This window comes from Gavialis gangeticus, unplaced genomic scaffold, assembly GCF_001723915.1.
Source record: "Gavialis gangeticus isolate Ggan-Ray unplaced genomic scaffold, GavGan_comp1, whole genome shotgun sequence".
Taxonomy (NCBI): Eukaryota; Metazoa; Chordata; order Crocodylia; family Gavialidae; genus Gavialis; species Gavialis gangeticus.
The window spans coordinates 62,714,256-62,727,896 of NW_017729029.1; the positions used below are offsets into that span (position 1 = coordinate 62,714,256).

Genomic DNA, 13,641 nt, shown 5'->3' on the forward strand with positions numbered 1-13,641 from the left:
AGCCTGGAAAAGTGCAGGCTCAGGGGTGATCTGATGGCCACCTATAAGTTTATCAGGGGTGACCACCAGGATCTGGGGGAACGTTTGTTCACTGGAGCGCCCCAAGGGATGACAAGGTCGAACGGTCATAAACTACTACAAGACCGTTTCAGGCTGGACATAAGGAAGAATTTCTTTACTGCCGAACTCCCAAGGTCTGGAACAGCCTGCCATCGGAGGTGGTTCAAGCACCTACATTGAACACCTTCAAGAGCAAATTGGATGCTTATCTTGCTGGGATCCTATGACCCCAGCTGACTTCCTGCCCTTTGGGCACGGGGCTGGACTCGATCTTCCGAGGTCCCTTCCAGCCCCAATGTCTATGAAATCTATGAAATGTTATGAAATTGAACTCAAGAGACTTAACAAATTAATCTCTGTGATGTCCCTTTCCTTACCTTCTGCCTAAATCAGGAAGCAACTCTGAAAGGAGGTTCAGAGGGGTACTTCCTTCTCCAGGGAGAGTGACAATGTTTTTATTAGTATTATTATAGCCTTAGGCTGCAAACAGGCATCGCTTTTCTGCCATCGTAAACATTTTAAGGGTGGCATAAAACCTGAATGAATAAGACATCTTAGCCATTTGTCACTACAAATGCACAAATTGGTGAGCACAACAGTTCCTAACCTGTGTCATATTTTTGCAGCTAACACCTGTTAGCTTATGGCAGGTGGACACAGGCAGCTAGGACTGCCCATGCTCTCTAGATGCCCTGGGCAAGGACTTCTGAGACTTCAGGGGCTCCAGCCTGCTGCCCTGGCAATCCTACTGTACAGGAATTCCCTGAGCACGTGCTTCTCATTGTCACACCCTGATTTGGGACACAGTCTGCAAACTCAAAAAGGAGGAACCCTTCCCACAGTGTGCATATCAAATCACCATAATCCAAGTCAGGGTACAACACCCACAGCCATTGTCTCACAGGCTCAGGCCCCTGAAGCTCCAAGAGCAGTAGGGGCCCAGCCCTGTGGGGGCAACAGCTCCAGTGACATCAGTAGATGCCAATGAAGCAAATCAACTGTGCCAGGATACCTCCCACTCAAAACACCAAGTATATTCACACCTTTGGCCTCTGCATCCTCTTATATCAACAAATGTTGGAGATTCTGTTACATTTTTTACTCGTGTTTTGGGTGCTAGCAAGCAGTCAAAGAAAATATCCTAACAGGTGTAGGTCCTATTGTTTTTTTAACAAAGATATCCCAGTTTTAGTAAAAAGACCTGATTCAGCACTGCCTTGCCTGACCTTAGACCAGAGCTTTGGGTCCAGCCGTGCTGAGTCACATGATTGCATTGTATTTGCCAAAATAAATCAAATTAAAAAAATTTTGGTCAATCAATAATAGGTAGATCTGGAACCAATATGTTTCAAGGGTAGCTTTCTTAAAATTAATAATAATTTTGTGGTATGTATTTTTGGGCCTAATAAGAGATGTCTCAAACTATTAGGGCATCTCAATGTATGGATAACAGAAGATTAGCTCTCTTCTCCATCAATGAACATGGACTTGTAATCATAAGACAAAACTCGTTTGCATGGTATGACAAGAAGTCATTCATGGGTCCAGAATTAGCATCATAACTTGTTCTACACTTTATGACCTTATGCTTAAGATTTCCAATGTGTTCCAAAAAGGAGGCATTTAGCTATCATTTCAATTTTGACAGATGAAAAATGTACCAGTTCAACTGCAAACAAATAGGATACGAACACTAATCCTTCAAGCTGATACCTTTGTGGAATTTAGAGATATAATGATAATAGATTTATAATTTAATCTAATACCAAAATTAACAGGGAGTTTGAACTGCCTAGTGATAAATTGTCTACAATAGCTGCAGGTAAATATGTTGAATACTTGGCAGTTGACAAAAAGAAAGGATGTATATCTAAGATCTGTTAGTTCATTAGTACAGAGTTCTTAGGACCTAGTAAACTTTATGGCTTCTTATTTTGTTTACACAGTCCAGCATAGCAGTGCATCAAAAAATAATTCTGTACATTTCAAAAAGTTTAAGAAGATTCAAAAGCTATTATTATGTACACTTCCCATTTAGATTCCCAAAATAATTTCTTAAAGTTTCCTGAGCACCTTAGTCAAAGTCAATTTTATGAAAAATCTTGCATAATATAAAAGAAAAGAAAATCCAAAGTATTATGGCAGCTGTTTAAAGCTGAAGGATTCAAGTAAAGATTTTAATGTGCCACATTAAAGTAAGGTATTATCTGCACATCAAAGCCTGGCTACTGGAAAGAAATATGAAGTGCTGCATGCCAAATGTTGTCTGTCTCCTGTCTAAAGCTGAATATGGGGGCAACAACTCTGCAGCTAAAAGCTACTTGAGGGAAGTAATTTTTTTTAAAGTGCTTTTGTATTATAACATATTTCAAGAATGAAGTATAGCACAATGATGATATCGGAGCAAAGAAGCTAAATCATGCTCTTGTAAAAATCTTATTTTTGTTACAGCATATTTCTAATACAGAAGGAGCACTCCCTTTTCACTGATTATTCTCGTCCCTATTGTACGAATCTAGGAGTAACGACTTAAATAACAGGATGACAGGATAATGGAATAATCAGGGGTTGGCAACCTATGGCCCGCAGGGCACTCCAGCCCTCCAAAAGACTGGATGTGGTCTGATCCCCTGTTATAGTTTAGCCATCTGATTGAGTCCAGATTCCATGTTCTGCATTTTACCAGCAGCCAGTCAACCCTCTTGATGCCTGTTCCTACAAAGAACTCTGTGTGATCCTAACTTTGTGCAGGGAGCTGTTTCATGCAGAGGGCAGCTCTCTTCCCTCAACACTGCAGTGTCCACTAATTTAGTGGCTCTCAATAGTCTTTTGTCGCATCTTTCAGAGAAGGTTGCACGGAGGAGCAAAGGTAGGAAATCTGCTCCTCTGCGCAGAGCAAGAACTCAGGTGCAGCAGGGAATGGGCAGTCTGTGGCACTGTCCAGGTTGCAAGGGATGGTCCATAGTCAGAAAAAGATTATGAACGCCTGCTCAAAATAGATTATTTAAGAGGATGAACTTATATAGAACTTTCATGACGGCTTGATTCATCCAATATTGCCAATTACTTATACACACAATTAATTTTATCTATATGAACACTTCCACTCTGTCACATTGGCTTTCACACTTCTTTAGTATGAAACATAGCATTTATGTAAACATTTATTTATTGATCACTAAATTACTTAGGGCTGCTTGAAATGTATTCTGCCACATACAGTTGGTCAGGAGATTCATTCTACTCCACTTAGACTTAGCTAGTCGTATTCCCAGTATCACCAGTTTCATTTAGTTACAGTAGTTAAGCCTGCAGGTTCACATCAACATACTTACTTATCAACCTGGTCAACTTAGAAAATATTTACCAATATAAAATTAGATCCTCTATTCTAAATAACACAAGATTGTGAATCCTGGATTACTGAAATGGTTAATTTAAAGGTCATGGACATAAATATCCTGTCAAAAAAAGATTTTTTAAAATGTTTTCAAATAAATGTCTTTTTTTTGTTAGGGAAAGCTAGCAAAATGAATGGCAACAGGTCTATGATACAAACAAACAGGAAACGCAACAGATTTCATTTTAATATGAAAATTGCCCCCCCAGTAGGAGCTGATGTACATTTGACAATTAACATTAGGTAGTTCTCCTATTTGAATGCATACTGCCCTTATTCACATTCTAGTCTCATCCTGTTTTGTTAAAACATTGATCTAGAGGGAAATATAATTTAGAGTGATAATTAATCTCTTTCTAAGATAATTCTATCTCCTTATGGACTGGGGTTTTGTTGCCTTAATCATCTATGCTTTTTTTTTGTGGCCTCTTTGCTTAATTATTCTTATGGGATCTTTCTGGCATTAACAGTAAAAGCTACTTATAACCTCAAATTGTAACACAGATGGAGAGCTGGTGAGAGTATACTATAATCACACTCAGAATCAAAGTCACTCAGAATTGCCTGTCTGAAATTCACTGTCACCAGACAAAGCCATAAACTTTCTCAGCTCAGATTAATTTAAAGCTGATCCTCTCCAATCCAGTTATGACCAGGAATGTTGTAAGTTAGCGTAGGAGTTTTTTACTGTTCCAAGCAGTCACCAGATAAGGGCATGGGGCTGCACACAGCCAGGTGACTGTGGTAGATGAAACATATGGAGATGATGCGAAAACAGGGAGTGGAAGAGTATTTGCTTTAAAAAATGTCCCAGTAACTTTGAAATAAACGTTCTGATCTAATGCTTGAGAAATGTGGACATGTAGATATTGGGGGTTAAACTATGACTGTAGATGGGGATTTGGAAAATCTTGTATTGCTAGCTGTTTCTTCTCTCCAGGATGGGGGTGGGCAGAAGAAAGCAGCAAGAGGATAAGAAGAGTCACTATCTGCCATCATGCAATGCAGCCACCATAGCAGCCACCATGACTTGGAGCAGCTGCTGTAGCTCCTTCCCAAAAGCCCAGCTGAGGCATATTTCAGCTGATTTGGGGAAAGCTGTTTACATGTCCTATTTGAGAGCAGAGACATGGGCAACCATCTGCTATAGGGTTCTGAAAGTTGCTTCTATCAGGAATGAGTTAAGGTTTATATGGGCCACATTAAAAGCAGTTCATTGTAGTTTTTCAACTGAGTGATTCACTGGAACTTATTGCAGCTCTGAGCATCAGTAAATTTTAGTTCGGTTTGCAAAATCACTTACCATAAGCTGACAGGCCAGGAAGGGGCTGTGGAAGCAAGTTAGTCTGCACAAGTAGGGCCAGGGCTGCTAGTAGAATAGTCCCACTTCCTCCCAACCATTTGTATTTTTCCCTGCACATCTGAAGTTAGAAGGCACATGAACAACTGGTATTTCACAGCATTTCCTCTTTTCCTGGTGATACTGAACATGCTGCCAAACTTCTGCCAGTTTTCTGAATATTTTCTCCTTTTGTATCCTGAATTTGTCTTTTTCATATTGAACAAGCATCTTTAGAAAACAGAAAGTTCCATTTGCAACTACAGAGTGAACAACTGAGACAGAGGATGTGACTGAAAAAAATGTCCTGATAACTTAGAACACTGGTACTTAATCGTGTGAAGATAGCCTGCAGAATGAATTTACCTCAAATATTTGAGTCACATGCAATATTGATAGAATATCATTTGGGAGACTGAAAATTTCCATGAGGGTCTGCATTTGCACTTCATCCAATATTGGTTATTATCCTTATTACTTTTAGAGATTAATCTAGGGAAATGTTAGGCAAAGACCCAGTGGAAACAATGTAACCTTTGTAAGAAAAATGTTGCATATTAATAATGGGACCAGAGGCACAATTTCTTTCTTTATTTTGGCAATTATTCATATTAAACTTTCCCCCACCCCCAATAGTTGGAAAAACAGTTCTCATTTAATTTTCTGCTACATCCTGCAGACTGCTATAAACCTGCTTTACCCATTTACAGCATCACCTGCTTCCCCCTGTACTGCCTTTTAAAATTCAAACATAAGTAAATGTGCAATAATGTGCATCTTCCTCTCCAGTGAGGAATAGAATTAAACTGCCAGTAATCCAGGAGACCTCATTTTCCACTGTGTGTACCTTGTACAGTCATCAGTCTGGGGCTAAGTTTCTGTAAACCATTAATAAATCAGAAGGGCAATACTTTATAGAGATGCAAATTATGACATCGCTCATAAAGCAGTGGAGATCCAAACCCAGTAACTCAACCCCTTCCCTAGCTGGAAGGACACAGTTGTTAGCTCTGTAAATATTTTTTTCAATTACTAAGTGGTAAAAGTTATTTTTATATTGTTTATGTTGCACATACATGCATATAGCCAAAATAAAATCAATTAGGTTAAAGTAAATGTATGTATGCAATATGTTTTGAACATATGCTTTGAGGAATAAGGAGTAAGTTAAGGTTACCAGGATAAGCAAATCAGCAGCTACCACACATATATTCATAATATCTGCCTAAATGGTTTCACTACAACAATATCCCACCAAAAGGTATTTCAGTGGTTACATCCAGCCACATTTCCTACTTTAAGATGTCAGCTGCAGTAGCACTATTACTTCTGATGATTCTATTGAAAGCCATCCAAGAGAAATATTCAACAAATTCAAGAGCTACCAGTCACATGACTTCTCAATGTAACAAAAGTTTCTGAAAATAGTTTAACTCATCTCCAGAAGCTGGAACACTATAAACATCTACAGTAACTCTAAAAGAGGAAAAAGTTAAGATGACCAACTCAGAGTAACACCATTAATTTCAGTAATACTAATTCAGATTCTGCCTTTAATCAGATTAATAGCGTATCTATTGCATAGCAAGGCAGGAACTGGAATATGGACATCAGTAGAAGATATTACAAGGAAAAGTATGTGGCTAGCACATCAAATAATCATCTGTTGTATCTACCCATCATTATCATCCAGTCCTGTAAGATATGGAGTGCTATCACCTGACCCATCAAAGTACTTCAGCACGTTTAACTTGATTCTTACTTTTCAACCTAATGACCTCCCACAACTGGGCTAGGGACAGAAGTTAAACATAAACCAGTTTAAGTGATCAGAAACTGGTTTAAACCTGTAACAGAACATAAGTTCAGTGCACATAAACCAGTTTCAAAATGTCCCAAACTGGTTTGAGATAAACCTGGCTGAATGTAGTATCTGACTTAATTGATTGAGATCAGACTGGTTTATGGAACTCATGTCACAGACCCCTTCCTGGTTTAAGTTAAAACAGAGTCCTCCAGCATCCCAGCATGCTTTGCAGACCTGGGCTGGGCTGTCTGTTCCAGCCAAGCAGGGCTGGCCCTATCTCTCTCTTCCCTAGCCAGAATAATATCACTGCTCTGGCTGGTTGAGAAAGGGGTGGGGGTGCAAAACCCTGCTCTGAAGTGTAGCCAGGTCTGCCTGGAAGGGGGGCAGCAGCCCTTGCCAGGCACCCCCATCTCTCCCCATCCCCTCTTGCTGCTCTAGCAGCAGCAGCAGCAGGAGTGGAAGCATGACCAGACCCTGGCAGCCTGAGGGGAAGGGGGCGTTTATTCCCCTCATTGCAGGGGCAGCACAATGTGGGCATAGACAAGCTCCGCTTGTGCACCTGGGGCCACAGCAGCCAGATGCTGGGAGCCTGAGGGGAAGAGGGGGCAGGCAGCAGTGGCATGGGCACCGACAGCATGGGTGCTGGCTCTGTTCCACATTGAGGATCCCCTCAGGCTATGGTCTGTGCTGCAGTGCCTAGGCAGAGTCCCTCAGAGGAGTAGTGAGTGGTGCCCGATGCCAAGGAGGGTTCAGCCACAGGGAGAGAGTAGGGGAGCAGGATGTGACCTGGCTGCAGGCTTGGAGAGGGAATGTACCTGGGGCCAGGGCTAATCATGGAGTCCAACTTACTGCTGCCTCCTGCTGCAGCAGTGCAGTCCAGGCTGGGGAGGCCATAGTGGGGAGAGGGCAGCACCCACTCCTCACTGCCTCCTGCCTCCAGCCCTGTGCAGGGGGTTGTGGTTTGCAGGCAGACTGCAGCTGGAGCATGGCTCCTTGCCCCCCTCCCCCTCCTGGCAATAGCACTGGAGCAAACCATCATGGCAGGCAGAGTTGGAACACCTGTCACCTGCCGCCTGCTCATGGTGGCGCTGGGTGCTTGGGGCAGGCTGCTGTGGGCCAGTTGCTGCCCATGCCCCTGGCCTTCTGGGCTGGGCCAGAGCAGGCTTCAGTAGTCCATTGCCTCCCTACTCTGCTGCCCATACCCCTGTCCCATGGTAGCTTGCCCTGCATGCTCAGTGATGCCATGAGTAGGTGGTAGGTGACAGATGCCTCACCTCCACTCACCACAACAGTTTGCACCCCTTCTGCTGCCAGGAGATGGAAGCAGGTAGGGAGCCATGCTCCAGCTGCAGTCCACCTGCAAACTATGACCCCACACAGGGCTGGAAGCAGGAGGCAGAATGTGGTGGGTACTGACCCCCCACCTCCTAGGGCTGCCCCAGGCTGGGTCTCAGCACAGCAGGAGGCAGTGGTAAGTCAGGCTCCATTATTAGCCCACACTCCATGATCTGGCTCCAGGATTAGCCCCCAGCACAGCTTCCCTGAAGCCCAGGGCTTGTTCTAGCATCCCCCACCAGCTTCTAGCCTGAGCCACTGCAGGCATTTGCCTGCATTTTTGGAATCAAAAGTGAATGTCTATTCACTTGTAAATTGATTCAATCTATGCAGATTAGATTAACCTGCAAAGATTGAATCAATTCAGGCTTGGGCTTTTTGAATGTCTGTCCCTAGCCTTAGAGAACAAAAAACTACTTAAATCTTGACCAACAGGAGTAAGGAAGCCAAGTATACATGTGGTTAGTATTAACTGTACTTCTATATTTTAATAATGGCATTTTATAAGGCCTTATACTTCCAGCTACTATTGAGGAAAAAAGATTATTAATGTAGAGCAATCCAGCATTTTTAATACAACAGTATTTATTCTCAATGAATCAAAGCAAAAAATATATTTATCACATATATTATCATCCAAAGCTAAATAAGACTGGTAAAGCAGACATAATGAAATAAATGTATGTTAATTAGACAGTTTTAACCTTAAATAAAATAAAATTAGATTTTATTGGTTTATGAGGTGCATGTATGAAACACTACAGGGTTTTTTTCAAGTCAACATGTTATACTTATTAAAAATTTCAAAAGTAGAGCTTCTAATTCATAGAACTGTTTCACTGTCAATACCTGAATGTTTAGACTAGCCACAGTAGTTTGATGACACAATCCACTGGAATCCTTCTCATCTGCCCTTGCCTTCTTTTATTCCATTTACATTACAGCTGGTTATATGGATGCAGTCCAGATGTCATGCAAAACACAGCTGCGAAAATGTGCCTGTGTCTATTCTAAGTCTCAAGTGCTCTACTTTACCACCAAAAGTCAGTTCATTCTGTCAATAATATTTATTAGAAGTAAATTGGCATCAAGGTCAGTTCGGTTAAAAAAACCCCACAAAAACAAACAAACCCAAAAACCCTCTACAAGAACAACTTCTAAAAAAGGAAAGAAAAATAAAATCTTTCTTGACTAAAATGAACATATAACCCAATTACTGCTTTTGTTACCTGTAAAAACTTAAAAGAACAAAATGTATGTTGATGTGATTTTTGCACTAATTTTCCAGGTTGATAGTTAGTTTTCTTTCCTTGATCTACATTATGAAAAGTACTTCATAAGACCAGAACATGCTGCCATCATCATTATCATCATCTGTCTTTTTCCTAGAGAAAAGTAAGTCTTCTAAGCCTTACCCTAAAGCATCTGTGTGCCCAGTTCATTTATGGAAATAGGACTTCGGTCTATTCCACATATCAGGCACTTAAATGAGATCCGATTTCGCCTGGATTGAGCCCCCTGAATACTGTTAGCATGTCTACCTTGGAAACATGCCTCCATTTTAGCCATAAGACTAAGTCACAAAAAGCAGCAAGGAGAAGAGTGATCCACCCATCTACTGCCTTTTTGTTTTTTAGGATTTGAGGCAAGATGGAATAGTATCTGTCCCTTAGGCACTTTGAAAATTTAAACCTTCTCTTCACATTCCCATTCCATTGTCTCAGTACCACATCATACTGTTACAGGACACAGTGTACCTTTTAGTTAAGTTACCAAGCACAGGTACTGCCAAATGAGCACAATTAGAAGCACTGTCTTAATACTCATTTATAGTCATTATTTGCATTAATAATTTTATGAAGAATTTTACACCTGCAAAACATAATATGAATGTTAAAAATAAATGAGCAATGAAATTGTAGTATTTGGACAAATGGTGAATAGCTCAAAGCGGTATTTGATTGAAGTTAAATTAGCAGATGAATTGCTGATAGAACAATTACTGATTCTATTACATCTATAATAATAGACTATATATTGCAGCAAGATGCTAGCAATAAAACATTCCAAATCAGCTTCATAACCTCATGAAACATATCAATGCTACTTTATATATTGTCAAGTTAGTACTGTCAGCAAGGATTTTGAAAAAGTACTTGCAAAAAGGACACTTACTTTTATTAAATATGCACCAAAAAATCACTCCAACCCTACTATAGTCCTTATCTTCAGGTGCTTATAAGTTTAACCATTCAGACTAAATTTCCCATACCAGGTGTCTACCTGAGCCTGATTTTTTTTTCCAGAAAATTACAGCAAACATGGTGCTGCCTCTTCTAAGAATGAGATGAACAAAAATGTTCACCCCTACTGAAAAAAATTGCAAAAACTATTTTAATGAGAACCTCTGGTGCCTCCAAGCTTCAGAGGGCCATTAAATTTGGCAGGAAGACTCCTTTTGTGTCAGCAGTTTTAGTTTACAATCACAAGGGTTTTTGATTTCTACTGCAAATACTTACATTGTGAAACCATTGATATTTTTGCTTCTGAAAGATAAAAGAGGCCAAATTTCCAATAAACTTCTGCTAGTGCTGTTGGCCCAAATATAATTACATTTACATTGTATACTAAGCATTGACAACAGCAAATAATTTAAAGGGGTTTAGCAAAAATGGGAAATGTGATAAGTAACCTTCATTGACTAGAAACATCTAGAAACATGCTAACTCTGCAGTCTACCATGATATCTAAAAATTATTCCTGGAGGGGATTGCCATAGGTCCAATTTGTGGAAACAGGAGGTAATTAACCTTAGAAAGATTTAGCTTTTGAGTATGGATGTATGGGAAAGTACTAATGGATGGACTAAAAGACATGCAGACTCACACTCTCTGAATTCATGTAAGATTGCCAATAAACAGACCAGAAGGTGGAGACTGATTAGCAATAGATAAGACCTGGCATCTCCTTCCAAATATTCATCTTCTAATCATGTTAAAAAACATTGACCAAGGCTGAACATTTATTAAAAGATTAATTTTGAAACACTCTCCACTGCCCACAACATCCTGATAAAGAAAGTATTACCCCTTCATTTTTTCAGATGAAACAAAAGGATGCGAAGAGGATGAAAAGCCACACTGTTAAGCAGACACTAAATCTCAAGTGTAGAGAACGCCTTTCTCTTCAAAAGTCATGCTACTCTTAATACTGTATTTGCATGTCTCATCATACACAAAGTAACTCCGGTTCCCTGGAGATATACTGGATCATTCCAGAGATATGGTGGATCATTACCCAAATCCCTTTTCCAATCACATTTAACATAACTGAGACATACATCCATAAATTAAAGGAATATAATCACTATACTCAAAAGCATAGTGGACTTGTTTTTACATGGAAGTAAAGAGCTTGCTTTCTTAATGACCAAATGTATTATACATTCCGTATGCAGCACACAATCACTTGATCAGCACTCTTATAATTGGTAACCACATTTAATTATGAGAATAATTTAAAAATAACTTAATAGATGCAAAACAAACATTTCAGTCATTAAAGATTCAGATTGTATGCCAGGGCCTTGTCTAAACTGAGGATTTGCCCTGTTTTCAAGCACAGATGACTATGCAGCTGCAACAGTGCAAACCTTTTGTTTAGGGAGTATATAAGGCTATCTGGACCAATTTATTCTTCTTTCAAGTGGGGGTAATATTCATTGGTGTAAAGAGCAGTTTTACCTGTATTCACATTAAGGGTTAAATCGTATACTCCTTGGGAGGGGAGGGCCACCTTCTCTCTGCTGCATTGTGTAAAGCATGAGAACTATAGCCCCTAACTGCTTCCACAAGTCAAATTCTAATATTATAAAAGCCTTAATCTGTCTTAGCCAATCAGAGTGCAAAGAAGCATTCAGACAGGTGGTGGGGACATAGGGGATGGAGCAAGGGGGCAAGGCCAACTGTGCTGGCCTTGTCCCCCATCCCTGCTCTGTGGTGGTGATGGCAATGGAGCGGATGGAATGGGGGGGGGGCGAGGCCAGCGTTGCTCCTTGCAGGTGGCGATGATGGAGCGGAGAGGAGGGGAGCAAGGCCACCAGAGCTGGCCTCGCCCCCCATCTTGCTCCTTGGAAGTGACAGCAGCAGCACGGCATAGGGGGGTGAGCAAGGTTGGGACACTGAGGGGGGCTGAGGCCACTGGCATTGGCTTCAGCCCATCCCTCCCCTCTTCTGTCATCGCTGCCTGCAGGGCTGACTCGGTGGTGGTCAGGGGAGGAGTGGGCCTGACGTGGGGGGGAAGGAGTGGGTGCACCATGGTAGCAGGAATAGGGGTAGGGAAGGAGAGGGCCAAGGCCCAATTGGGGGGGGGAGCAGCAGGCCTAGCCAGACATGGCCCAGGCCCACTGCTATGGTGGGGGGAGCAGCAGGCCCAGCCTGATGCAGCCTGATACAGTAGCAGTGGGGGAGTGGAGAAGCAGGCCTCCTCCCTGCCTTGGGCCTCAGCCCACTCCTTCCCCACCCTGCCTTCCCCACATGAACCCCTCCCCCGCTCCTCCCATCTCCCTGCCACTGCCAGGTTGACCTGGGCCTGCAGCCCCCCCCATCGCCACGGTCTGTCTTCTCCCCACCCTTGGGCCTGCTCATCCCCCACATTGGTCCTGGACCTGCTCTTCCCCTCCCCACAGCACTGTGGCAGTGAAGGGGGGAATGGGCCCAGACCCCAAGCAGCAGGAGGGAAGTGGGGAGTGGGCCCAGATGGGGGGGGCATGAGGCTCCATCCCTGCCCACTCCCCCGCTGTCATTTTTGACGGACAATTAGCTAGTATATTTTATAAAATTTGCACCAGAACAGGCATGCCAATACTTATCTACTGATTACCTCTTTCATTTCAGACTGCTGTATTTTAGAGTCTTCCTCCCCAGCGAACTACAATACTTAAGTGACATCTATATGGTAAATTTAGGGAACATGCACATATTTGTGGAAGCCACTCTACAATCTTGAGGTTTACTTGAAGTGGCATGATCATAGATCAGTTTCCAACTTACATGCATATTCACCAGTACCAGGTACGCAATCTAAGTAAGCTGAGGTGCAGGGAGGGAAAGGCAGGATCTGTGGGGCTAGTGGATCCATGGGGTGTGGCAGGATTGGGGGAGGACCAGTGGGTCCATGGGGGTTTGGTGGAATTGGGAGGGCTTGTTGTTCATTTGGAGGTGGGGTTGGCCATGGCTCTAAAAGTAGCCCAGTTGGGGTGGGGGTTGAGGGTAGAAAAAGTGCAGCCCTGGAGCTGGGACTGAGAAGAACATCTCGGCTTTCCCAGCCCCAGGGCTGCATTTCGAACACGTGCACATTTGATGGGCCACATGTACGTGTTCACAGTATCTACAATCAGGCATCTTACTTTAAGCTGTGGGACTGTAGGTGGGGTCCCACTTATGCACACATTTGCTGGTGCTGGGAGCCATGCTGGGAAGGTGATCTAAGTAAGTTGGAGTGTGGGGACTAGCAGGTCTGTGGTGGGAAGGGAGTTAGCGGGTTCAGGGGGTATAGCAGATCAGGGTGGCTGGTGAGCCCATGGAGAGGGGTGGTTCATGGGTCTGCAGGTTTTCCATCTGAGCAGGGTGGAGAGGTGGGGGGCTAAAGAGAGCCTAGTTAGCCTGTGGTGTGAGGGTAGGAAAATGCAGCCTCAAAGTT

General features: G+C 42.5%; 1 protein-coding gene across 1 annotated transcript in view; it reads right to left on the minus strand.

Annotated features, from left to right (window-relative positions):
• Positions 1–13,641, minus strand: part of PDGFC (platelet derived growth factor C) — a 276,024-nt gene that overhangs the window by 158,275 nt on the left and 104,108 nt on the right. The gene's annotated exons all lie outside the window — the stretch shown is intronic.